The following is a 27,383-nucleotide window of genomic DNA, read 5'->3' on the forward strand; positions in this document are numbered from 1 at the left end:
CAATTTTGTACACTGACTCAATATATTCAAGCCTTTCAAATGGCACAAACAGATTTATTTGCACATTCTGTCCCACAGCTAAGCAGTTACACTTTCTGGATAAAGAGAGTCAATCCTTACAGCTGTGTATTCTAGCTAAAATTTTGCATGCTCCTTCAATTATTTTAAAATTGACATTTAAAATATTTGAATTGGAAAAAAAAAGTTCCCATAGTGACAGTTTGATGATAGCAATGAAGATTGATATGAGACAAATTTTCTCAATATACTGGAGAACATCATGCAGAATTATTATAACACCCGAACCACCCTTGCCCCCAGCCTTCCCTCAAACCTCTCCTTTCTTTCCCACCCCCACCCAGAACTGCTCCAGCCAGATGAACAAGCTGTGTTCCATGAGCTCAGACTTCTGACTGTATCTAGTACGCGAGGCAATTGTAATGTGTAAAAAATAAACTTTTCAGTTCCTCTCTCTGAATAACTTAGGCAAGATTCTGAATGTATGAAATGTGATACCCATGCACCCCCCCCTCCATGTTGTTGTATATGACCAAACATATCCTCCTGAGTGAAGTAGCATTTGTTAGACAGTTAAAAGAAAAGGTAAGCTACACTTTTGTACTTAAAACATCATACAAGCACTAACTTGATTAATACAATGTCGTGAGATTCACAATTTTACACAACTTTATTCAAGATAAAAATGGAAAAGGGAGATTTGTGAATGGAAATTTTCAGACAGAAAATTCTGCATACTTGTTGACCTCTGAAGCAAAGTTTCATTTGACTTCTGACCCTAAGCTGACACTAAAAACTGGTATGCATTCCCAGTGGATATTGTTCCACCTTAGGAGCATGAATTCATAAAATTACTCTTAAAAGTTTATTTAATGATTTCTGCACCATCAATCATTGCTGAGCAGCAAGGTTATTTTTAAAAAGGTAGCGATTGGATCAAACTAGGTTTCATTTAATTCCACTTTTTAATAAAGTCCCAGGAGGCCAATAACGTGGGTGTTGTAATTTAATAGCTGTTCCATCTGTCCATCACCTCTCAAGAAATGGCAGCAACAACTGATTTACTTAGTGCAGGAAACATGCATCACTTCTAAGTTTTCACATAAATATTTTCACGCCAGTCTTTCCTTGTCTTATAATGAAAAAAAAAATCCAAGTGTATATTGGAGAAAAGAGAATACCAATGGCCCCAGTTCAAATAAGATTTTGAATAGCTTCCTGCTGAACATTTCCATAAAATGCAAGAAATTGGGGCACAAAATATTATGATATGGGTTATGGTATGATACTTAAAATTGCATTTGAAAAACTGATGGAGAAGTATTTTTATTTATTGAAAAAAAAAGAACAAAAAAATGCTTAATTTTGTTTTATAATATTACAGGCAGAGCTTGCCAGTACCATCTAAAATTCATGTCAGTGTCATTATTCACTGCGTGATGCAATCCCTCCATTTGTTCAAGTAGGCAGAAAAAATTAAAATGATGCAAGGCTATACTAGAACTTGAATAAGATGCTGCATTTAAATGATGCCATTTCAAAACCAATTGTTAATGTAACTTAGCAGTACAGCAGTCATCTTTTGATCTCAGATTCAGGCCTGCACCCTTGCACACTTACCAGGAGCCTTGGATGAATCAGAGGATTCACAATCTGCTGAGGGTGAGATCAAGGATGTTTGAGGCCAGGGATCCAGATCTCTACAAAAAGTCCAGGTTCGACCAGAAGAAGGCTACCTCTCCAACAAACAAACAATTCTGGAGGAAGCAAGAGACGGAGATAGATACATGCCAGCTATGGCAGGGAATGGAGGCCATTATATCCTATAAAGCAAAGGCAAGCACCATAGATGGCTGCGATGCTTCATTACCCAATGAGCTGAACATCTTCTTTGCCTGTCTTGAGAAGGAGAACTCAATAGAGCCTACAAGAATCCTGCAAAGGCTGAGGACCCTGTTATATTTATCTCTGAGGCCGACATCAAAACATCATTCAAAAGGGTGAACCAGCTCCAAAAGCAGCTTCACAAGTGTATCAATCATCCCGGCACCCAAGAAGAGAAGTGTGGGCTACCTCAACAATTACTGCCTGGTAGTAGTAACTTCTACTGTGATGAAATGCTTTGAGAGGCTGGTCATGGCCAGAATTAACACATACCTAAGTAAAGATCTAGACCCACTGCAATTCGCCAATCGTCACAATCGCTCCACGGCAGATGCAATAAATATTGCTGGTTCTCCACTCAGCTCTGGATCGCCTCGAAAAGAGCAATTCATACATACAGCTGCTCTTCATAGACTACAGCTTAGTCTTATTCCATCAGTGCTGGTCAAGAAGCTGGTTAGGCCTCTTTACCCCACTCTGCAACTGGATCCTTGACTTTCTCATCAGAAGACCACAGTCAGTACAAATTGGAAACAATGTCTCCTCTTCACTGTTCATCAACACAGGAGCACCACAAAGATGCGTGCTTAGTCCACTGTTCTACTCATTATACACACATGATTGTGTGGCCAGGCATAATTCCAATGCCATCTACAAGTTTGCCGATGTCACCGCAGTTGTTGGCCGAATCACAAACAGCACTGTGGAAGCGTGTTGAATGGTGTACTGATAACAACCTTGCACTCAACTTCAGCAAAACCAAGAAGATGATTGTGGACCTCAGGAGGAAGTCAGGGGAACATGACCCAGTCCTCATCGAGGGCTCAGTAGTGGAGAGTGTCAAAAATTTCAAATTCCTGGGTGTCAACATGTCCGAGGAGCGGCCATGGAGCCTCCACCTTGATGCAACACAAAGAAGGCTGGTCAGTGGCTATACATTGTGAGATGTCTGAGGAGGTTCAGCATGTCACCGAAGACTCTCATTAACCTCTACAAGTGTGCAGGTTGCATCACCACCTGGCATGGAGGCACCAACTCTCGGGACAAGACTAAACTCCAGAGGGTTGATAACTTGGCCTGCGACATCACAAGCACTAGACTTCACTCCACTGAAGATACCTAAATGAGGCAGTGCCTTAAAAAAGCAGCCTCTATCCCAAAGACCCCCACCACTCAGGCCATGCCCTCTTCACTCTGCTGCCATTGGGGAAAAAGTACAGGAGCCTAATGCAAGCACTCAACAGCACAAGGACAGCTTCTTCCCTGTTGCCTTCAGATTCTTGAATAATCAATGAACCAAAGATACTGCCTTACTTTTCAGGCACTATAATTGTTATTTTTTAAATTTTTTATAGTAACGTCATAAAATGGTGATAATGTGTACGTTTACACTGTGACGCTGCCGCAAAACACCAAATTTCATGATTTGTTCATGACAATAAATCCTGATTTTGATTCTGAACTCCAGTAAGGTGTCAGGCCCTGATGACATACCTGGAAAGGTATTGAAATTTTTTTGCAAACCAACTAGCCAGAGTGTTCACGGGCATTTTCAGTCTCTCAATGCTGAAGTTGGAGGATGCCATCTGCTTTAGAAGGCCATCAATCATCCTGGTGCCCTCGAGCAAAGTGAGGTGCCTCAGCGACTAATGTCCAATAGCACGAACAGCTACTGTAATTCTGGTCATGGCCAGAATTAACACGTACATATGTATAGGAATGGACTCAAAAACTTCTATTTGTGTACCATGGAGAGCATTCTGCCTGGTTGCATCAATGACTGGTATGGAATTGCCAATGCTCAGGACAAGCAAAAAATACTTCAGAGGATTGTTATCTCAGCCTGTGACATCACGGGCATCAGGCTTCACTCCGTCAAGGACATCTGGAAAAGGCGGTGTCTTCAGAAAGCAGCCTCCAACCTCAAGGACCCCCACCACCCAAGCAGTGCCCTCTTCACTCTGCTTCCATCAGGAAAAAGGTACAGGAGCCAGAAAACCAGCACTCAGCAGCACAAGGGCAGCTTCTTCCCTGCTGCCATCAGGTTCCTGAATGAAAAATGAATTTCAGACACTTCCTTTGACCTTTTCTTGCATTATTTTTATTTATTTGTAAGATGGTTTATACAAATGTTTGCACTGTGCTGCTGCCGCAAAACAAAAAAATAAATCATGACATGTTTATAACAATAAATTCTGTTTCTAATATTTAGAGCTAGATTTTTCTTCACTATATTGCTTAAAAATGATACCAAGGAAGCATTGAGCAAAGCATCATTCCCCAACCCACAGCCCCGTTTATTAAATATGGAGGAGGGGAGGGTACACAAATTGAGTTACTGACCTATTTCTATTCTCTCCACCCTGGTCCTTGGAAGTGATAGTCCTAGCTTGTTGGTTGGTTCTAGTCAAGCCCTTTGTCTCCTGATGTAAGGACAGCGCTTGACAGCCAGTCTCTAATTCTTAATTTCCTTTCGTAACCAATTTGTACCAACTGGGTCCCTGCCCACAATCCCCGCCCCCCACCCTCCCCAGGACATGAGCATTTACCCCAAAAGCATCATTATAAATTTATCAACAGCACATTAGGAAAGTGTAGTGTGTTCAGACTGTCTAATCAGATTTCAAACCTGCACCAATACCCATCTGGTTCAGCGCCAGATAAAGATACATATGTGGCTGTTACTGAGCTTGAAATCCATCCTCGTGCAGCAAAAAATTCAACTGCATAACCGTTTTTCAGCATTATGTAATAGTAATGTCTTTTATCCCAGAGTGAAACACACTAGCAACTATTTTCAGGCTGGAAATATGATTGCTTCCATGAGCAGATTTCTGTCCTCTGACATGCTTCTTGGATCAGAGGGGTACAGGATGTCAGGGCAAACTTCTTCTGGAACATTAAGGAGCACTGTAAACAAATGATGGGTGCTGGACTCAAGAAGATCAGGAAGCATCCAAGGGAAGTCTCGTAAAAGAGCTCTGACCCAAAACATTGACTGTCCATTTCATTCCACAGATGCTGCCTGAACTGTGAGCCTTAAATGATGATGCTGTTAGGACAACCAGGTGTTTATTATTATAATTTCAGATTATAAAGCCTGAATGGCAGATTAATTATTTACATACATTCTTGTTTTCCCTTATCCACACTGTACTGACACCTGCCCCTCCATCTCTCTCCGTTCCTTGACCCTTTCACCTGAACTCAATCCAACGTCTTTAAATCCCATCATCGTATAGATTTTTTTCAGTTCCAATCCCGGTTCCCCGACCACAACATCCATTCTGCCTATCCTCATCAAAATCCCAATATCTCTCCATTTTCTCTCTTTTTTTCCTGATCCCACTCCCCACTACTTGCATCTATTTTGCTGGTCTCATTCTGAATCCCATTTGCTGGTCCATATTCTTTCCTTCTTCCCTTGCTCCACGTCTTTATCTTAATGACTTCTCCTCGCCCACCTCACAAATGCCAATTTTCTATCTAACAAACCTCTCCTTTTTCCAAAATGCTAAGTTCTCAATCCCGGTCCATACCATCTCTCGATTGCCTCACACATCCCACTCTGAACATCAGAATTGTAGATTGCAATGGGGTAATTATGCAAAGTTCAGTCACTGGCACCAAGCAAAACTGAAGTTTTTGTGGTCTGATCCACAACCCTAGTTAGTGCATAAATTCTGAACTCATAAAGATACTGTGCTTCCAAAATTCTGCCACAGTAATTTTACGCTAATCTGATTGTAATTAGAACTCTCATTTCTCTCCCTTGCTTGTCAATTGTCCACTTGCCTCTACCTTAAAAAACATACAGATTCTGCTCTCATTGCACTTTTAAATATGGAGCTTCAAATATTCATGATCCTTTGAGAAAAAAATACATCACTTCATCTTTGCCTTAAATTAGTGATGTCTATTTTTAAACAGTGCCCTTTATTTTTAGATTGTCATGCAAGAAAAAAAACATCCTGTCCACATCAACTCTATCAAGACACCTCATTACCTTAAATTTTTCAAATTCCTTTGTCCTCTTCTCTGAGCTTCTACAGATAAAAGCCCAAGCCAGTCCAAACCCATCTCAAAAGACTGCATTCCATGTATCAGCCAAATTACACTCTTTTGATTGCTTCCAAATAAGGAAATCAATACTGCAGAAAACACTTCAGAAATTGTCTCAAAAATGTCCTGTGCCTAAAATTTGAGTGCACTATTCTGAGTTCACTGGATCTGTCCAATAAAGCTTCTGCTGTGATCAAGGCCCAACATGTCAGTCCCACTGCATACCTTCTACAATGAAAATATGCAATATCCATTTCTCCCAACTTGATTTTCCAAGCAATAAACAATAACATTCCTAACAACTTGCAGTATCTGCACTTTCACCTTTCGTGAATCATGTACTGGAACATCCTGATCCCTCTGCAGTTCAAGGTCTCTAATCTATCGCCATTTGAATAATATGTGACTTTCTTTTACTTTTCCTACCAAAATGGTCAATTTGGGAACTTAGGAACACTGATGTACAGAGGGATGTTTCAGCTGCCTGAAAGTGGCAGTGAAATTGGATAGGGTGGTAAATAAAATGTATGTATACTTGCAATCATTGGATAGAATATTTCTTCTTTCTTTAGCTAGGCTTCGCGGACGAAGATTTATGGAGGGGTATGTCCACGTCTGCTGCAGGCTCGTTGGTGACCAACAAGTCTGATGCGGGACAGGCAGGCACGGTTGCAGCGGTTGCAAGGGAAAATTGGTTGGTTGGGGTTGGGTGTTGGGTTTTTCCTCCTTTGTCTTTTGTCAGTGAGATGGGCTCTGCGGTCTTCTTCAAAGGAGGTTGCTGCCCGCCGAACTGTGAGGTGCCAAGATGCACGGTGGGAGGCGAGATCAGCCCACTGGTGGTGGTCAATGTGGCAGGCACCAAGAGATTTCTTTAAGCAGTCCTTGTACCTCTTCTTTGGTGCACCTCTGTCTCGTGGCCAGTGGAGAGCTCGCCATATAATACGATCTTGGGAAGGCGATGGTCCTCCATTCTGGAGACGTGACCCACCCAGCGCAGTTGGGTCTTCAGCAGCGTGGATTCGATGCTTGCAGACTCTGCCAGCTCGAGTACTTCGACGTTGGTGATGAAGTCACTCCAATGAATGTTGAGGATGGAGCGAATACAGCGCTGATGGAAGTATTCTAGGAGCCGTAGGTGATGCCAGTAGAGGACCCATGATTCGGAGCCTAACAGGAGCATGGGTATGACAACGGCTCTGTACGCGCTGATCTTTGTGTGTTTCTTCAGGTGGTTGTTTTTCCAGACTCTTTTGTGTAGTCTTCCAAAGGCGCTATTTGCCTTGGCGAGTCTGTTGTCTATCTGGTTGTCGATCCTTGCATCAGATGAAATGGTGCAGCCGAGGTAGGTAAACTAGTTGACCGTTTTGAGTTCTGTGTGCCCAATGGAGATGTGGGGGGGCTGGTAGTCAGGCTGCCCATTCAGAACCAGCTCTCCAGCGCATGACATCCTGTTTTTCGGAAACTGCCAAAATGTTTGGCCTAGAAGAAAACTCCATTAGCCAGCTCCCCACCATGACTACCAGCCCCCCCATATCTCCATCGGATAGAATATTAGAAGGCAAGAAATATGACCAATCTATTAAGACATCATTTGGCCCATCAAATCTGCTCCACCATTTAATAAGACCATGGCTGGTCTGTCCCTGGATTCATCTCCACCTCCTTCCCAGTTTCCCATCATTCTTAATTCCCCGATTATGAAAAGAAAACCTATCTGTGTTTTAAGTATACTTAGTGAGGGAAATTTTACTGCTTCCTTGGACAGTGGATTCCAAAGATTCACTCTTCTCTGGGAAAAGCAGTTCCGCCTCATCTCAGTCTACTCCCCCAAATCTTGAGGCTATGTCTCCTGGTCTCACCTACCAATGGAAAGAACCTTCCTATCTTATCTATCCCTTTAATAATTTTGTTATCTCCTCTCATTCTTTTGAATTTCAGAGAGTTAGTCCCAGGTGACTCAAATTCTCAACGGGTGCAGAAGAGGTTCACCAGGTTTTCGCTTGGATAGCTATAAGGGATTGTTAACAAACTTGGATTGTTTTCTCTGGAGCATCGGAGGCTGAGGGGAGATTTTATCGGTGTATAAAATTACGAAAGACATAGATTGGCTCGAGAGTCGGAGACATTTTTTTTCCCCAGGGATAGGTTTAGGATGAAAGGGAGATTTAAAGGGGGATCTGTGAGGCGCGTTGTTTATTGTACAGACAGATGTAGATGCCTGGAATGGGGTGCCAAAACAGGTGGTAGAAAAATATTTAAGATTCATGCAGAGAGACACATGAATGGGCAGGGAGAGAGGGATACAGACCATATGTAGGCACATGGAATTAATTTGGATTCTATTCATGCACAGCAGTCATGATCAGTTGAAGGGCCTGCTCCATTGCTTATACTGTTCTCTAATTTCAGTTCTCCATATTATACTCCATTTGTTAGATTTTGCCAATGAATTTGACCTATATAAATCCCTGTTTCTTTTTTTTTGTTTAATCTTCAAAATGTAGCTTCCCATATACTTTTGTGTCATCAGCAAATTTAGTAGCTGTACCAAAAATACACCTTCAGATAAATAATAAAAAATGGTTGAGACCCAAATACGTTATGTGTTGCCGACCAGCTAAAGACCCATTTATGGCTCTTCTCTGTTACCTGTTGGCCAACCAATCCTCTCTCCATGTCAAAATGTTATTTCCTATATACCATGATCTTATATTTTACACTATTGCAGTACATTATAAAATTGTTTCATTATGTGCAATGAGAACCTCAAGATAGACTTGTAGATTCATGCTTTATGTTTCCAACCTTTTTCAAAGTATTTTCTGCTTACTATTTTCCAATCCAATGGAACCTTTCCCAAATACAGAGAATTTTAAAAAATTAAAAACCAATGCATCAGCTATCCTACTGGACATTTCTTGATGGACAAAATCCATGAAGACTTGTGTATTTGTCAGTCTGCAGCTTCAATAAATTGTTCTTTGTCTGTTGTCTGCTGTACGTAATTTTCTGCAGTTCCAGTGTTCCTCTCAATTCTTGATTTCCAGTTATTTCTGGAACATCACTTGCATCTTCATTAGTGAAATAATTATTTCATTTATCTGATCTCCCCTTGATTTTTATTATTAATTTGAAATGTAACAGCATGGTAACAGGCCATTTCAGCCCACGAGCCCATGCCACCAGTTTACACCTAATTAAACTATACTGGGGGGTATGTTTTGAACGGTGGGAGGAAACTGGAACCTCCAGGGAAAACTCACACAGATGCAGGGAGAACGTACAAGCTCCTTAGACTGCGCAGGATTTGAACCCCAGTCCTGATCGCTGGCGCTGTAAAGGTGTTGCATTAATGGTTGGACCAGCGCTCACTTCAGCCTGCTTTAATGTTAGTTGTGGAGTACATTCTTTTTCTTTGGATTTACATTAGCTACTCTCTGCAAATATGGACCCAAATGGATGGAAGACCATATGTTTCCTTTGTCTTTGATCTGTACTTCATTTTACAGAACAAAGGCCTTTTATACATATAGCAATTCTACTGTTAAATATAGATGTTATAGGAGGAGTAAGGTAAATCTGTAACCAAATGAACAGATCTGCTCATACGTAGAAACCTGACACCATGGAGTGATTCTTCATCCTCCATAACTGGATGTTGCTTTGATGTATCACTCCTCACATTCCATTCCATTTAATGCAAAATGGGCAGATTCCAAATCGGTAAATAACTACCCCATCAGAAAAAAAAAAACACCTATACATAAAGATGAAAGCTTCTCCTGATATTAAAACTGCTTTCTCTATCATGCTTAAGATAATTAAGATAACCACAGACAAAAAATGTCACTTAGTTTATCCAGATAGGACCAGAAGTCCTCCCAACTTCAGAATTTATTGTCATAAGCAAGTGATAAAATTTGATGTTTTGTGGCAGCAAACATTCATATTATAACCATCTTACAAAATTGCTATAAATAGAAAAAAAATAATAGTGTGTAGTTGGCATCAGTTCTGTTGGGAGTGCGCACTGCCCCCAAGGAAGACATGCCAGCGTTGTCCACACAAATGGTTTAGTTCAGTTCTCTTGGTTCCAGGTGATGTCCACTTCTTGTCCGACTCCTGCCCTTCTCATCTGGACGTGTTTCAGCAGCTTTGACACCACATCGCAATAAGAAAGCTGATTCCAACCGACTGGCATGGAACCTCCAAACAACATGTGCCTCCAGCCCTCCTTGACACTGACTTTGTGTTCATGCATAGACAGGCCTCAGGAGCGCCATTACAATGGCCGTACGATGGCCCTTTCCACGTGATCAAAAGAGATGGGGTTGTGTACACCTAAGACATTAGGGGACATTCTCAACTGTTTAGCATAGATAGACTCAAATCAGCATGCGTGGGCCCTACTATGCCTATTCATTGCCCCCAGCCCAGGAGATGAGGGTATCCGCCTAAGAAGCGTGCAGCCGATTCATCTCTTTTCGGCAATAATTCAAGGGAGGGGGTTGGTATACTGGGCTGAACCGTTGCCTGTGTGGCTCGCAAAGCTGCCGCGCAGTGCCGCAGGTCTGGTGTATGAATCTAGTAGGTCGACAGCATCGAGTCCACGCTGCTGAAGATCCAGCTGCGCTGGGTAGGTCACGTCTCCAGAATGGGGGACCATCGCCTTCCCAAGATCGTGTTATATGGCGAGCTCTCCACTGGCCACCGTGACAGAGGTGCACCAAAGAAAAGGTACAAGGACTGCCTAAAGAAATCTCTTGGTGCCTGCCACATTGACCACCGCCAGTAGGCTGATATCGCCTCAAACCGTGCATCTTGGCGCCTCACAGTTTGGCGGGCAGCAACCTCCTTTGAAGAAGACCGCAGAGCCCACCTCACTGACAAAAGACAAAGGAGGAAAAACCCAACACCCAACCCCAACCAACCAATTTTCCCCTGCAACCGCTGCAACCGTGTCTGCCTGTCCCGCATCGGACTTGTCAGCCACAAACGAGCCTGCGCTGACGTGGACTTTTACCCCCTCCATAAATCTTCGTCCGCAAAGCCAAGCCAAAGAAAGAATCTACTGGAGTAGTCGCTATTAGCGCACAAAAAGTAAGACAGTGTCTGATTCATTGATTATTCCAGAATCTGATGGCAGTAGGGAAAAAACTGTCCTTGTGATGGCAGCAGAGTGAAGAGGGCATGGCCTGGCTGATGGGGGCCTTTCAGGATAGAGGCTGCTTTTTTAAGACACCACCTCATGTAGATGCCTTATGTAGATGTCCTCGATGGAGTGATGTCTGGTGCTTGTGATGTCGCAGGCTGAGTTAACAACCCTCTGAAGTTTATTATTATGATACGATACAATGCCTTCATTGTCATTTAAGGCCAAACTGTAAAACTGTACACAGTAATAAAAAGAAATATTATTCTTGTCCTGAGAGTTGGCACCTCCATACCAGACAGTGATGTAACCAGCCAGAATACTCTCCACGGTAAACCCGCAGCATATCGAATCTCCTCAGACACCTCACAAAGTATAGCCGCTGAGGGGCTATACTTTTTGATTACATCAACATGGAGGCTCCAGGACAGATCCTTGGAGATGATGACACAAAAGAATTTGAAGTTCTTGACCTTCTCCACTACTGAGCCCTCGATGAGGACAGGGTGGTGTTCCCTTGACTTCCTCCTGAAGTCCACAATCATCTCCTTGGTTTTGCTGACACTGAGTGCAAAGTTGTTGTCATTACACCATTCAACGAATTGATCTATCTTCCTCCTGTATGCTTCCTCATTCCCATTTGTGATTCTGCCAACAACTGCAGTGTCATTGGAAAACATGTAGATGGCATTGGAATTATGCCTGGCCACACAGTCATGGGTGCATAATGAGAAGAGCAGTGAGCTAAGCATGTATCCTTGAGGTGTGCCTGTGTTGATAGTCAGTAAGGAGGAGGCATTGTTTCCAATTTGTACTGACTGTGGTCTTTGGATGGTCTTGCTCTTTAATGATTCATAGGTTTGGGTTTGATCTGCTCAGTCCGTGTTCATTCCATATATTGCTAACATGAGGCTCTGACTGAAGATTCTCTTACTAGCTTTATCCTGTGGGTTGAAAGGTATTTTGAAATAATTTATCAGTTATTCAATTAATAGGTTTAATTAACTTATACAGTAAAGTCCCCATTATCTTGCAATCAATCAACCAGAAACCAGTGGCAAAAAAATCAAGGAAAAACAAACTAAATAAAATTTTTGAAAATAAATAGGAATGAATAAGATTTTAAATAAAAGATTAAAATCGTAAAAGTAAATGTTCTCTAAAGCAACACACAACCTCTTGGGAGCAAACATGCAGCCAGTAGAGCCCCCTGGTCGTGAGCCACCCACAACAGCTGTTTGAATAAAACTTCAATAAAGTTGTGTTTGAATAAAATGGCGGTGCCAAGGAGGAAGAGCCGACTGGTGCCGCTTGCTGCTGGAATGACTCACTCAATGAGTCTCCCTATCCATGTCTGGTAAAAATCTCTATCTTTATTAGTATATTAGCAGGATACCTGACATTGCCTGGGAAATAAAACACTCAGTTGTTGACTATATGATTGAAACAAAATACCCAAAAATCTTCATGGTAATTCTCAGCAGACTCTTGTTGTCTGCTCATGGAATCCCTGGCGGCATCAGCACCGAGATGGGCTTGGCATGGTTTCCTGCTGTCTACCCCTTGATTGTCTGGAGGCCTGAGCACTGAGGTGGGTAAATTGCTGATGTTCTGTTTCCTACTGCCTGCTCCTTGATTGTCTGGAGCCCTGAGCACTAAGATGGGTGTATTGCTGCTGTTCTGTTTCCTATTGCCTGCTCCTTGATTGTCTGGAGGCCTGAGCACTGAGGCAGGTGTATTGCTGATGTTCTGTTTCATACTGCCTGCCGCTCCATGATTAGCTGGAGGCCTGAGAACTGAGACGGGTGTATTGCTGCTGTTCTGTTTACTACTGCCTGCTCCTTGATTGTCTGGAGGCCTGAGCACTGAGATGGGTGTATTGCTGCTGTTCTGTTTCCTACTGCCTGCTCCTTGATTGTCTGGAGGCCTGAGCACTGAGACGGGTGTATTGCTGATGTTCTGTTTCCTACTGCCTGATCCTTGATTGTCTGGAGGCCTGTGCACTGAGACGGGTGTATTGCTGATGTTCTGTTTCCTACTGCCTGCTCCTTGATTGTCTGGAGGCCTGAGCACTGAGACGGGTGTATGGCTGATGTTCTGTTTCCTACTGCCTGCTCCTTGATTGTCTGGAGGCCTGTGCACTGAGACGGGTGTATTGCTGATGTTCTGTTTCCTACTGCCTGCTCCTTGATTGTCTGGAGGCCTGAGCACTGAGACGAGTGTATTGCTGATGTTCTGTTTTCTACTGCCTGCTCCTTGATTGTCTGGAGGCCTGAGCACTGAGTCGGGTGTATTGCTGATGTTCTGTTTCCTACTGCCTGCTCCTTGATTGTCTGGAGGCCTGAGCACTGAGACGAGTGTATTGCTGATGTTCTGTTTCCTACTGCCTGCTCCTTGATTGTCTGGAGGTTTGAGCACTGAGACGGGTGTATTGCTGCTGTTCTGTTTCCTACTGCCTGCTCCTTGTTAGTCTGGAGGCCTGAGCACTGAGTCGGGTGTATTGCTGATGTTCTGTTTCCTACTGCCTGCTCCTTGATTGTCTGGAGGTTTGAGCACTGAGACGGGTGTATTGCTGCTGTTCTGTTTCCTACTGCCTGCTCCTTGTTTGTCTGGAGGCCTGAGCACTGAGATGGGTGTATTGCTGCTGTTCTGTTTCCTACTGCCTGCTCCTTGATTGTCTGGAGGCCTGAGCACTGAGGCAGGTGTATTGCTGATGTTCTGTTTCCTACTGTCTGTCGCTCCATGATTATCTGGAGGCCTGAGCACTGAGACGGGTGTATTGCTGCTGTTCTGTTTCCAACTGCCTGCTCCTTGTTTGTCTGGAGGCCTCAGCACTGAGACGGGTGTATTGCTGTTGTTCTGTTTCCTACTGCCTGCTCCTTGATTGTCTGGAGGCCTGAGCTCTGAGGCAGGTGTATTGCTGATGTTCTGTTTCCTACTGCCCGCCGCTCCATGATTATCTGGAGGCCTGAGCACTGAGACGGATGTATTGCTGCTGTTCTGTTTCCTACTGCCTGCTCATTGATTGTCTGGAGGCCTGTGCACTAAGACGGGTGTATTGCTGCTGTTCTGTTTCCTACTGCCTGCTCCTTGTTTGTCTGGAGGCCTCAGCACTGAGACGGGTGTATTGCTGTTGTTCTGTTTCCTACTGCCTGCTCCTTGATTGTCTGGAGGCCTCAGCACTGAGACGGGTGTATTGCTGCTGTTCTGTTTCCTACTGCCTGCTCCTTGTTTGTCTGGAGGCCTCAGCACTGAGACGGGTGTATTGCTGTTGTTCTGTTTCCTACTGCCTGCTCCTTGATTGTCTGGAGGCCTGAGCTCTGAGGCAGGTGTATTGCTGATGTTCTGTTTCCTACTGCCCGCCGCTCCATGATTATCTGGAGGCCTGAGCACTGAGACGGATGTATTGCTGCTGTTCTGTTTCCTACTGCCTGCTCATTGATTGTCTGGAGGCCTGAGCACTGAGACGGGTGTATTGCTGCTGTTCTGTTTCCTACTGCCTGCTCCTTGTTTGTCTGGAGGCCTGAGCACTGAGACGGGTGTATTGCTGCTGTTCTGTTTCCTACTGTCTGCTCCTTGATTGTCTGGAGGCCTGAGCACTGAGACGTATGTATTGCTGCTGTTCTGTTTCCTACTACCTGCTCCTTGTTTGTCTGGAGGCCTGAGCACTGAGACGGGTGTATTGCTGATGTTCTGTTTCCTACTGCCTGCTCCTTGTTTGTCTGGAGGCCTTGAGCACTGAGACGGGTGTATTGCTGCTGTTCTGTTTCCTACTGTCTGCTCATTGATTGTCTGGAGGCCTGTGCACTAAGACGGGTGTATTGCTGCTGATCTGTTTCCTACTACCTGCTCCTTGTTTGTCTGGAAGCCTGAACACTGAGACGGGTGTATTGCTGCTGTTCTGTTTCCTACTGCCTACTCCTTGTTTGTCTGGAGGCCTTGAGCACTGAGACGGGTGTATTGCTGATGTTCTGTTTCCTACTGCCTGCTCCTTGATTGTCTGGAGGACTGAGCACTGAGACGGGTGTATTGCTGTTGTTCTGTTTCCTACTGCCTGCTCCTTGATTGTCTGAAGGCCTGTGCACTGAGACGCGTGTATTGCTGCTGTTCTGTTTCCTACCGCCTGCTCCTTGATTTTCTGGAGGCCTGAGCACTGAGGGAGGTGTATTGCTGATGTTCTCTTTCCTACTGCCTGCTCCTTGATTGTCTGCAGGTCTGAGTACTGAGACGGGTGTATTGCTGCTGTTCTGTTTCCTACTGCCTGCTCCTTGATTGTCTGGAGGCCTGAGCACTGAGACGGATGTATTGCTGCTGTTCTGTTTCCTACTGCCTGCTCCTTGATTGTCTGGAGGCCTGAGCACTGAGATGGGTGTATTGCTGCTGTTCTGTTTCCTACTGCCTGCTCCTTGATTGTCTGGAGGCCTGAGCACTGAAATGGGTGTATTGCTGCTGTTCTGTTTCCTACTGCCTGCTCCTTGATTGTCTGGAGGCCTGAGCACTGAGACGGGTGTATTGCTGATGTTCTGTTTCCTACTGCCTGATCCTTGATTGTCTGGTGGCCTGAGCACTGAGACGGGTGTATTGCTGATGTTCTGTTTCCTACTGCCTGCTCCTTGATTGTCTGGAGACCTGAGCACTGAGACGGATGTATTGCTGCTGTTCTGTTTCCTACTGTCTGCTCCTTGATTGTCTGGAGGCCTGAGCACTGAGACGGATGTATTGCTGCTGTTTTGTTTCCTACTGCCTGCTCCTTGATTGTATGGAGGCCTGAGCACTGAGACGGATGTATTGCTGCTGTTTTGTTTCCTACTGCCTGCTCCTTGATTGTATGGAGGCCCGAGCACTGAGGCAGGTGTATTGCTGATGTTCTGTTTCCAACTGCCTGCTGCTCCTTGATTGTCTGGAGGCCTGTGCACTGAGACGGGTGTATTGCTGATGTTCTGTTTCCTACTGCCTTCTCCTTGTTTGTCTGGAGGCCTGAGCACTGAGACGGGTGTATTGCTGCTGTTCTGTTTCCTACTGTCTGCTCCTTGATTGTCTGGAGGCCTGAGCACTGAGACGGGTGTATTGCTGATGTTCTGTTTCCTACTGCCTGATCCTTGTTTGTCTGGAGGCCTCAGTACTGAGACAGGGGTATTGCTGCTGTTCTGTTTCCTACTGCCTGCTGCTCCTTGATTGTCTGGAGGCCTGAGCACTGAGACGGGTGTATTGCTGCTGTTCTGTTTCCTACTGCCTGCTCCTTGTTTGTCTGGAAGCCTGAGCACTGAGACGGGTGTATTGCTGCTGTTCTGTTTCCTACTGCCTGCTCCTTGATTGTCTGGAGGCCTGAGCACTGAGGCGGGTGTATTGCTGCTGTTCTGTTTCCTACTGTCTGCTCCTTGTTTGTCTGGAGGCCTAAGCACTGAGGCAGGTGTACTGCTGATGTTCTCTTTCCTACTGCCTGCTCCTTGATTGTCTGGAGGCCTGAGCACTGAGGCGGGTATATTGGTGCTGTTCTGTTTCCTACTGCCTTTTCCTTGATTGTCTGGAGGTCTGCTGTTCTGTTTCCTACTGCCTGCTCCTTGATTGTCTGGAGGCCTGAGTACTGAGGCAGGTGTATTGCTGATGTTCTGTTTCCTACTGCCTGCTCCTTTATTGTCTGGAGGTTTGAGCACTGAGACGGGTGTATTGCTGCTGTTCTGTTTACTACTGCCTGCTCCTTGTTTGTCTGGAGGCCTGAGCACTGAGACTGGTGTATTGCTGCTGTTCTGTTTCCTACTGCCTGCTCCTTGATTGTCTGGAGGCCTGAGCACTGAGACGGGTGTATTGCTGCTGTTCTGTTTCCTACTGCCTGCTCCTTGTTTGTCTGGAGGCCTGAGCACTGAGACGGGTGTATTGCTGATGTTTTGTTTCCTACTGCCTGCTCCTTGATTGTCTGGAGGCCTGAGCACTGAGACGGGTGTATTGCTGCTGTTCTGTTTCCTAATGCCTGCTCATTGATTGTATGGAGGCCTGAGAACTGAGGCAGGTGTATTGCTGATGTTCTGTTTCCTACTGCCTGCTCCTTGTTTGTCTGGAGGCCTCAGCACTGAGACGGGGCTATTGCTGCTGTTCTGTTTCCTACTGCCTGCTCCTTGATTGTCTGGAAGCCTGAGCACTGAGGCTGGTGTATTGCTGATGTTCTGTTTCCTACTGCCTGCTCCTTGATTGTCTGGAGGCCTGAGCACTGAGGCAGGTGTATTGCTGCTGTTCTGTTTCCTACTGTCTGCTGCTTGATAGTCTGGAGGTCTGAGCACTGAGACGGGTGTATTGCTGCTGTTTTGTTTCCTCCTGCCTGCTCCTTGATTGTCTGGAGGCCTAAGCACTGAGACAGGTGTAATGCTGATGTTCTGTTTCCTAATGCCTGCACCTCGATTGTCTGGAGGCCTGAGCACTGTGACGGGTGTATTGCTGCTGTTCTGTTTCCTCCTGCCTGCTCCTTGATTGTCTGGAGGCCTGAGCACTGAGGCAGGTGTATTGCTGATGTTCTGTTTCCTACTGCCTGCTCCTTGATTGACTGGAGGCCTGTGCACTGAGACGGGTGTATTGCTGATGTTCTGTTTCCTACGGTCTGCTCCTTGATTGTCTGGAGGCCTGAGCACTGAGACGGGTGTATTGCTGATGTTCTGTTTCCTACTGCCTGCTCCTCGATTGTCTGGAGGCCTGAGCACTGAGGTGGGTGTATTGCTGCTGATCTGTTTCCGACTGCCTGCTCCTTTTTTGTCTGGAGGCCTGAGCACTGAGACGGGTGTATTGCTGCTGTTCTGTTTCCTACTGCCTGCTCCTAGTTTGTCTGGAGGCCTGAGCTCTGAGGCGGGTGTATTGCTGCTGTTCTGTTTCCTACTGCCTGCTCCTTGTTTGTCTGGAGGCCTAAGCACTGAGGCAGGTGTACTGCTGATGTTCTCTTTCCTACTGCCTGCTCCTTGATTGTCTGGAGGCCTGAGCACTGAGGCGGGTATATTGCTGCTGTTCTGTTTCCTACTGCCTTTTCCTTGATTGTCTGCAGGTCTGCTGTTCTGTTTCCTACTGCCTGCTCCTTGATTGTCTGGAGGCCTGAGTACTGAGGCAGGTGTATTGCTGATGTTCTGTTTCCTACTGCCTGCTCCTTTATTGTCTGGAGGTTTGAGCACTGAGACGGGTGTATTGCTGCTGTTCTGTTTACTACTGCCTGCTCCTTGTTTGTCTAGAGGCCTGAGCACTGAGACTGGTGTATTGCTGCTGTTCTGTTTCCTACTGCCTGCTCCTTGATTGTCTGGAGGCCTGAGCACTGAGACGGGTGTATTGCTGCTGTTCTGTTTCCTACTGCCTGCTCCTTGTTTGTCTGGAGGCCTGAGCACTGAGACGGGTGTATTGCTGATGTTTTGTTTCCTACTGCCTGCTCCTTGATTGTCTGGAGGCCTGAGCACTGAGACGGGTGTATTGCTGCTGTTCTGTTTCCTAATGCCTGCTCCTTGTTTGTCTGGAGGCCTGAGCACTGAGATGGGTGTATTGCTGCTGTTCTGTTTACTACTGCCTGCTCCTTGTTTGTCTGGAGGCCTGAGCACTGAGACGGGTGTATTGTTGATGTTCTGTTTCCTACTGCCTGCTCCTTGTTTGTCTGGAGGCCTCAGTACTGAGACTGGGTTATTGCTGCTGTTCTGTTTCCTCCTGCCTGCTGCTCCTTGATTGTCTGGAGGCCTGAGCACTGAGACGGGTGTATTGCTGCTGTTCTGTTTCCTACTGCCTGCTCCTTGTTTGTCTGGAGGCCTGAGCACTGAGGCAGGTGTATTGCTGCTGTTCTGTTTCCTACTGCCTGCTCCTTGATTGTCTGGAGGCCTGAGCACTGAGGCGGGTGTATTGCTGCTGTTCTGTTTCCTACTGACTGCTCCTTGTTTGTCTGGAGGCCTAAGCACTGAGGCAGGTGTATTGCTGATGTTCTCTTTCCTACTGCCTGCTCCTTGATTGTCTGGAGGCCTGAGCACTGAGGCGGGTGTATTTCTGCTGTTCTGTTTCCTACTGCCTGCTCTTTGATTGTCTGGAGGTCTGCTGTTCTGTTTCCTATTGCCTGCTCCTTGATTGTCTGGAGGCCTGAGCACTGAGGCAGGTGTATTGCTGATGTTCTGTTTCCTACTGCCTGCTCCTTGATTAACTGGAGGCCTGTGCACTGAGACGGGTGTATTGCTGATGTTCTGTTTCCTACTGCCTGCTCCTTGATTGTCTGGAGGCCTGACCAATGAGACGGGTGTATTGCTGATGTTCTGTTTCCTACTGCCTGCTCCTCGATTGTCTGGAGGCCTGAGCACTGAGGTGGGTGTATTGCTGATGCTCTGTTTCCTATTGCCTGCTCCTTGATTGTCTGGAGGCCTGAGCACTGAGACGGGTGTATTCCTGATGTTCTGTTTCCTACTGCCTGCTCCTTTTTTGTCTGGAGGGCTGAGCACAGAGACGGTTGTATTGCTTCTGTTCTGTTTCCTACTGCCTGCTCCTTGTTTGTCTGGAGGCCTGAGCACTGAGACGGGTGTATTGCTGCTGTTCTGTTTCCTAATGCCTGCTCCTTGTTTGTCTGGAGGCCTGAGCACTGAGACGGGTGTATTGCTGCTGTTCTGTTTCCTACTGCCTGCTCCTTGTTTGTCTGGAGGCCTGAGCACTGAGGCAGGTGTATTGCTGCTGTTCTGTTTCCTACTGCCTGTTCCTTGTTTGTCTGGAGGCCTGAGCTCTGAGACGGGTGTATTGCTTCTGTTCTGTTTCCTACTGCCTGCTCCTTGTTTGCCTGGAGGCCTGAGCACTGAGGCAGGTGTATTGCTGCTGTTCTGTTTCCTACTGCCTGTTCCTTGTTTGTCTGGAGGCCTGAGCTCTGAGTCGGGTGTATTGCTTCTGTTCTGTTTCCTACTGCCTGCTCCTTGTTTGCCTGGATGCCTGAGCAGTGAGACGGGTGTATTGCTGCTGTTCTGTTTCCTACTGCCTGCTCCTTGTTTGTCTGGAGGCCTTGAGCACTGAGACGGGTGTATTGCTGCTGTTCTGTTTCCTACTGCCTGCTCCTGGTTTGTCTGGAGGCCTGAGCACTGAGACGCGTGTATTGCTGCTGTTCTCTTTCGTACTGCCTGCCTCTTGCATGTCAGGAAGCATCAACCGTGAGGCACGACCGATGTTCCTAAGTTGTCTCTTGCTTTCTCCTTTGTCGAACTCCAGACTCGTGAAGAGCTTCTGCCAATGTTGATTCGCTTTTATGGGCTCATATCGAACTGGGTTTGGCCACTTGTTTTTATTCTGAATGTACAGTGATACGCAGCACTAAAACTAATTGAGGTGTCCCTGGTGCAATTTCAATTTCTTTTTAACATTTGAACTTCATATGACCTTTAAGGTCATATGGTCATGACCTTCAGCATGAAATGTTACCACAATCATAGTAAATAGTAATGCAAGTCAGTGTGAGTAAATATTTGGATCATAAACAGTAATGAAAGTCAATGTAAGCTGATCAAAAAACACTTTTGAACTTCATATGACCTTAAATGTTAAATTCAATGTGGTCATGACATTCAGCATCAAATGTTACCCATTTTGAATCTACTTGGACATTACTAGAGTGCTCCATGTTGATTGGCACAGAAAACAGATGCACAAATATATATTAGATTATTAATTATAATAGTAAGGCTTTAGCAGTAAACTTGGGGGAGGGGAAGGGGGTTAATTATGATGGTAGCGTAATTAATGCAGCAGCCAGCACGATGCTGTTGCAGCACCAACAGTCTGAGTTTGAATTTAAAGGAAAGTGCGCTGAGGGCCTGACCGGGACGCTTGCGTGGAGGTGAGTCAGGTTGCACTGAGGGTCTGACCAGGACACCAGGATGAAGAGCCATTCGATGCCACTCACTGCTGGGGTGGCTCGCCCAAACTCTCTCCCTATCCCTGCCTGGTGAGTGTCTTTATTTTTATTAGTATGAGGTATGTGAGTAAAGTTTATTTCTGTAAACTTGAGGGGAGGGGGTTAATTATGATGGCGATACAGTTAGCATAGCTGCTCGTGAAACACTGTTACCGCGCCAGCGACCAAGGTTAAAAGTTAAATTTTGTAAGTTACAGGAATTACTTGATTAAAGTGAACATTACATAATTAAAGATGACAATACCGATTTTTTTTCAAATTACTTCACATTGTCATTTGTCTTTTACACGGTGTATTCTTAATACAGGTGCATTAGTTAGGTATTCTTAGAGTGAGTCTCAGTTAACCAGAAAATTTGCATTTAAGACATCCGTGATCCCGATAGGTGCTGGATAACGAGGAGTTTACTCTTTTTCAAAAATCATTATTCAGACACTTTTTCCTCTTGTTTGGAGTCAATATTTATTTTTCAACACTTCTAAAAAATGTAGAAAATTCAAGTCAAGTTTAATGTCATCTAATTGTACAACTTGATGAAACAAGTGCAAACAATTCATATGCAGGAAAAATATTTTGTTTCATGAATATGAGAATCTCAAATGGTTAGTGTGAGCAGTTCCTTTGGTCATTCAGCAGTCTCACTGCCCAGGGGAAGAAGCTGTTCCTCAGCCTGGTGGTGCTGGCTCTGATTCTCCTGTATCTCTTCCCTGACGGGAGCAGCTGAAAGATATATGCAGGGTGGAAGGGGTCCTTAATGATTTTGCGCACCCTCCTCAGACAATGATCCTAGTAGATCGCCTCGATGGGGAGGGGATCTGTGGATTGACCTCCGATCCATTTCTCTGCAGCAACTGTACCACACCATTAAGCAGCCTGCCAGCCATAATGGTGGCCACTAACCTTGGCTTCTTTGGTCTTCTCAGGAAGTGCAGTCACTCTTGCACCTTCCTGACCAGTGAGGAGATGTTGAGTGTCCATGATAGGTCACTAGTTAAGTGAAATCCAATGAACTTGGTGCTTTCCACTCTCTCTGCTATAGAATTGTTGATGTGTAATGGAGGCTGGTCATTACTGGTCCTCCTGAAGTCCACAATCACTCCCTTTGTCTTGTCCACATTGAGACTCAGGTTGTTACTCTTACACCATATCACGAGATTTTCCACTTCTTCTCTGAAGTGTGACTAATTGTTGATGATGAGGCCAACTACTGTAGTGTCATCTGCAAACTTGATGACAGTGTTGGAGCTGGATCTAGCGATGCAGTTAAGGGTCAGTAGCATGAAGCAGAGCAGGCTGAGCACATAGCCCTGAGCTGCTCCAGTGCTCAGTGTAATGGTGCTCAACATTCTGCTACCAACCTGGACAGACTGTAGTGTTTCCGTGGGAAGTCTAGGATCCAGTTACAGAGAGGAGTGTTGAGTCCCAGCGAGGACAGCTTCTCCACCAGCCTCTTGGGAATGATCGTATTAAACATCGAGCTGAAGTCAATAAACAGCAGTTTGGTGTATGAGACGTGGTTCTCTAGATGGGTCAGGATGGAGTGAAGTGACAAAGCTATCGTATCGTCTGTGGAACGGTTTCTTCTCTCAGAAAATTGGGGTGGGTCCAGTGTCTCTGGGAGGTGTGATTTGATGCATTCCATCACCAGACATTCAAAGCATTTCATAATGGTGGAGGTCAGTGCCACAGGCTGGTAGTCATTGAGGCCTGTTATTGTCACCCTCTTGGGTACCAGGACGATGGTGCCTGTCTTGAAACCTACTGGAATGATGGACCGTTGCAGTGAGGTGTTGAAGATGTCCATGAAAACCTCATTCAATTGGGTTTGTGCATTCCTTCAGTACCCAATCAGGTATGGTGTCTGGTCCTGCAACTATGTGTGGGTTTACCTTGAAAAGGGGTTCTCTTTACCTTGGCCATGACTATGTAGGGGGCTCATTCATCTGGGGGATATTGAACTTTCTTTGGTATCATCCTGTTCTCATCAAACTGTGCATAGATGATGTTCAGTCTGTCTGGAAGGACGGCGTCATTGTCCTTAACTCACAAGGTTAACGTGATCCATTATAGTCTTGATCCCTTCTCACATACACCTCGTGTCGCTGGTGTCTGTGGATCTTCTGTGCATATCCCCACTTTGCTTTCCAGGTTGCATGGGAGAATTCAGCCTTGTTTGATCGAAGTGCCATCCTATTCCCACTTCCTGAAAACAGCATCACTGAGAAGAGGCCGGACCTCTGCAACCAACCAAGTATAACAGAAGTACAAGCTGTCCAAGCTTCCATTAATGTTTTTTTTTTATTAAGCCCAGAAACTAAGCTAGAGGTGGCTAAAGAATGTGTCCGATTTGCAGATGTTTCCTTTGCTGGTAGCCTGTGCCTTTCATCTGTACTTCACATAAATAGGCACGAGCAGAATTGCATATGGCATTTCTGCTGTGATATATCATTCTTCAGTGGAACTGAGAAGAAAAATCCATTGACAGTATTTAAATTCAGAGATCTTATAATACCTGGAAAAATGACATACTAAGAACGTCTCCACAATTTGCTGGAATTAGTCCAATGTGCAATGGTTTTAGGCAATCTCATTCATTCTTTTCTTTCGGTCATTCCTTCTTCTCCACCACTGCTGCCACACACACCACTCAATCTCACTCACTTGGATCATCCTTTTGGGGAGATACGTGCTCATAAGGATCCCAAATAATTGTTTTTTTTTACTAAAATATCTGTATTTTTTATGTTCAATGAGCTAAATGAAGGACAATAATAAACTTTGATTAAAAAAAAATTTCCTGGATCTGGAGAACGTAAAGAAAATGCAAGTGATTTAATAATGATCATTTATATCACACCAGCTGTTACTTTATCATGCTTTTGCATTGTTGAATCTGATTTATACTAATTTAATAATTCAAAATATTAAACTCTAAAACCATTGAGGGAAGACTGAAATGATTTATGATATTTTAAATAGTATTTTATTTCTGGTGAATTCCATCAAAATGAGAAAGATCATTGTGTGGATTGGAATAATTTCTTTTTCCACAAAGATTCAAGATTTTTTTCAACGTCACGTAATAAAAGAGAAAATGAAATATTTCTCGATATTTCCTTTCGTCTGCCTTTGGTATTGCCTTGCGCCCATGACAGAAAAAGAAAGAGTACTAAAGAACAAATTGAAGAGAGATTTAACCCCACCAGTTTCAGCCTGTTTCACAGGAGTGCAAGAAGTGAAAGCCAGTGTTGTAATCCATGTGCCATCTATTTCCTGTCTCACTTTTCAAAAGACTTCTCTGAATACAGTCCTAGATCCATTGATCCCCACTTTTGTTGAACCTTATAACATTTCTCAATGCTAATCCTGGAAAATACCCCTCAAAAACCATGGATAAATGGTTGCTTACATTATACACAAGGAATGTTACAATCTACGGAGATCTATCGGTAGAGCTCATTAAACAACTATAACAAATTCAAAACATCTGTGAGACAAAAAGAAATTTCATACAAACTGCTACATCTTGTCGATTTTCTTAAGGCATGGATCTACTTGTTACATTGTGACAGACTGATTATGTGTGGACAAAGACTGGTCATTGTCTCAAAACTTTCCAAATCACCCAGTACGATCTCTAGAACCAGTCAGGGTTTTTTTCAGGGAAAATAGATTTTTACGTATTACTTTCCTATGTGCAGTTCCAAATAAAGCCTTTTGGTACGAGGAAAGAACTCTGTAGCAGTAGACTACCTACAGTTTAATTTTTTCTCTGCTATACTTTCATTTTACTGTTTCAATATTTGCATTGCTTTATGTAACTTGAAATTTTAATTTTATTTTCAATGCAAACATTGAATCATTTCTTTAAAAAGTTGAGAGGCACTGAACCTAATGAACATCAGATCAATTACACAGCTTAAATAATATTGACATTTCATTACTGCAATGGTAATCAATGTAACATTTTTAAAATATGCAACCAAATCCTCATGTGTCACACAAATGTAGAAAAAAAGGGGATAAAATATTTCTCTGTACTTAGATTATCAATAATGTGGCTTGTCAAATAAATAAATGTTAAAATTGACAAAACCAGATGACTGCTTGAGAGAAATATATCTCGTCCCTCTGTTGACTTGTCTCCCTTTCTTCCTCAGCTAACTGCAGAGCAACACTGTTGTGGATTAGGTCACAATCTAGACATTTATATTTGGATTAATTCACATGGAGTGCCTGAGAATATAACTCAGCCCTGAGAGCATAGAACAATACAGAAGAGGAACATGACCTTCAGCCCACCATGTCCACGTTGACCATGATACCAATCTAACCAGTCCCATCGATTTGCTTATGGTTTATATCCCTCTATTCCCTGCCTGCTCATGTGTCTCCCAACTAAACTCAATTTTCCTACTACTTGTTTGGAAAATCCATGGAGCCATTTGAAAGAAATTACTTCATCAGGAACACACAATTTTATCTAATTCTGCCATCCATCTTTACCATTCACCAAACCTTCAGAGAAAATTTCATTGCTATTTTGGGCTCAAATCACAGCATTTTAGTGTGGTGATACCTTACTTTATTTCAGGGCTAATGGGACCATAGCAACTGATAAGGCTAGTATAAGTCTTAACTGTGTGAATAGGCTTGAATGTCTCAACTCACTGCCAACAACTCAGTGGAAAGTGCCTGGGGTCCTGATGTTTGGGTTATCAGGGCTCTCATGCTACAATGCCTTGTATTTCCTGCTGGAGAGGAAAAAAAAAGTACCTTTCTGAAGACCAGACAAAGATTGAAAGAGCATGGATCATATTTGTTTACATGTGAATTGCTTGGGGTTATAGACACATTTTTCTCCTTTATCTTTCAGGCTAATCCATTCATCAAAACACCTATTATTTTGAAAGAACATTGATGGTACAAAACCTATATTAGTGAAGGAGACGCAAGTATCTTTTAGTGCTATGTTAGATCAGTGTCGAGTGACATTACTCCAACTCTGACCATGGCTTCTGCTTACATACATTTCACTGAAAAAGTTAGAGACGGGGATGAGTAAACGCTGTAAGATGATCATTTTTCAGTATTCTATTAACATCAGCAACTTTCTCATCCAAAGTCATGAATGAAAAACAATCTATCATTTGTATAATAATGATGCATTTTACTCCCCCATGAGCAAGATTAATAACTTAAATAGTCAAGATGAGGTTCAAAGATCACTTCACACCATTAATAATGAACCTATATTCCTCCAGGAAACAAGTATGAAACTAAATATTCAAATTTTAAGGAGGCTGTTAATGTTACAAAACCATACAGTTTCAATGGTATCATAATTAACAAGTGTGCTCCCTTCAAAGATTGATGTGGATCTCTGACTCAATGCTCACATCAATGCATACACTGCTTTACAATTCTTTAACACTCACCATAGACACATACTCCTGTTTGAGCATGAAATTTCATGTTGCCATCCTATTTTCAGCATTGTTTGTGTAGTGGTTAGCGCAAGGTTATTACGGAGGCAGAGAATGCGGTGCTGTCTGTAAGGAGTTTGTACATTCTCCATGTGTTAGTATGGGTTTTCTCTGGGTGCTCCAGTTTCTTCCCACCTTTCAAAAATGTTGGGGGTTGTAGGCTAATTGGGATGTTCTGATGGCATGGGCCTTTGGAGTGGACAAGCCTGTTACCGTGTTGTATGTCTACATTTAAATTTATCACAAACAACATAAATGACACAGGGTCCAAACTATTTTTTTTAAAATTCTAATAGAGGTGACCATGCAATGTATTGTGGCTTCTAAATTAATTCCATGCAGAGATTAAAGTAATTCATATCATTAACAAGAAATGCTGTGGACATTAAGAAGCCTGAAACTGGGCAAACTCACTGAATCTGAATAACTGTGTCAAGGTGGTAATAAAGATAATAGAGGTCGTAATAAAGATAATAGAGGTGGTTACAAAGATAATAGAGGTGGTAACAGATAACAGAGGAGGTAACAGATAATAGAGGTGGTAACAGATAATGGAGGTGGTAACAGATAATAGAGGTGCATGGGGTTGTTGGTGATAGATGCCTGAGGAAAACTTAAAGAAGGACTGTTCCATATATCCTTCACTGAGCCAAGTGAAGCTTCCATTGTGCATCCCATTGCTACCACACTAATTTGGAAGAAGTGAGTGGCAATGGAGAAAATGTTCAGTGCAAGAACAGATTTGAACTATGAAATGAAGGCAGTGGGAGAGGGGTCTACTTGCATCTCTGTTTAAAGAAAAATTGGAAAGACCTCAAGTCATTCTGATGTGGATGCCCAATGGAGAGGTAGAATCCTGCCTCATTGAATGTATTTAATCAGATAGAGTGTT

The 27,383-nt window shown here is 44.1% G+C and overlaps 1 protein-coding gene and 1 long non-coding RNA gene across 4 annotated transcripts in view; one reads left to right on the forward strand and one right to left on the reverse strand.

Annotated features, from left to right (window-relative positions):
- Positions 1 to 27,383, reverse strand: part of crppa (CDP-L-ribitol pyrophosphorylase A) — a 326,889-nt gene that overhangs the window by 16,091 nt on the left and 283,415 nt on the right. The gene's annotated exons all lie outside the window — the stretch shown is intronic.
- Positions 1 to 27,383, forward strand: part of LOC138751477 (uncharacterized) — a 64,762-nt gene that overhangs the window by 10,840 nt on the left and 26,539 nt on the right. The window lies entirely within an intron of this gene.

This window comes from Narcine bancroftii, chromosome 1 (assembly GCF_036971445.1).
Source record: "Narcine bancroftii isolate sNarBan1 chromosome 1, sNarBan1.hap1, whole genome shotgun sequence".
Classification (NCBI taxonomy): Eukaryota; Metazoa; Chordata; class Chondrichthyes; order Torpediniformes; family Narcinidae; genus Narcine; species Narcine bancroftii.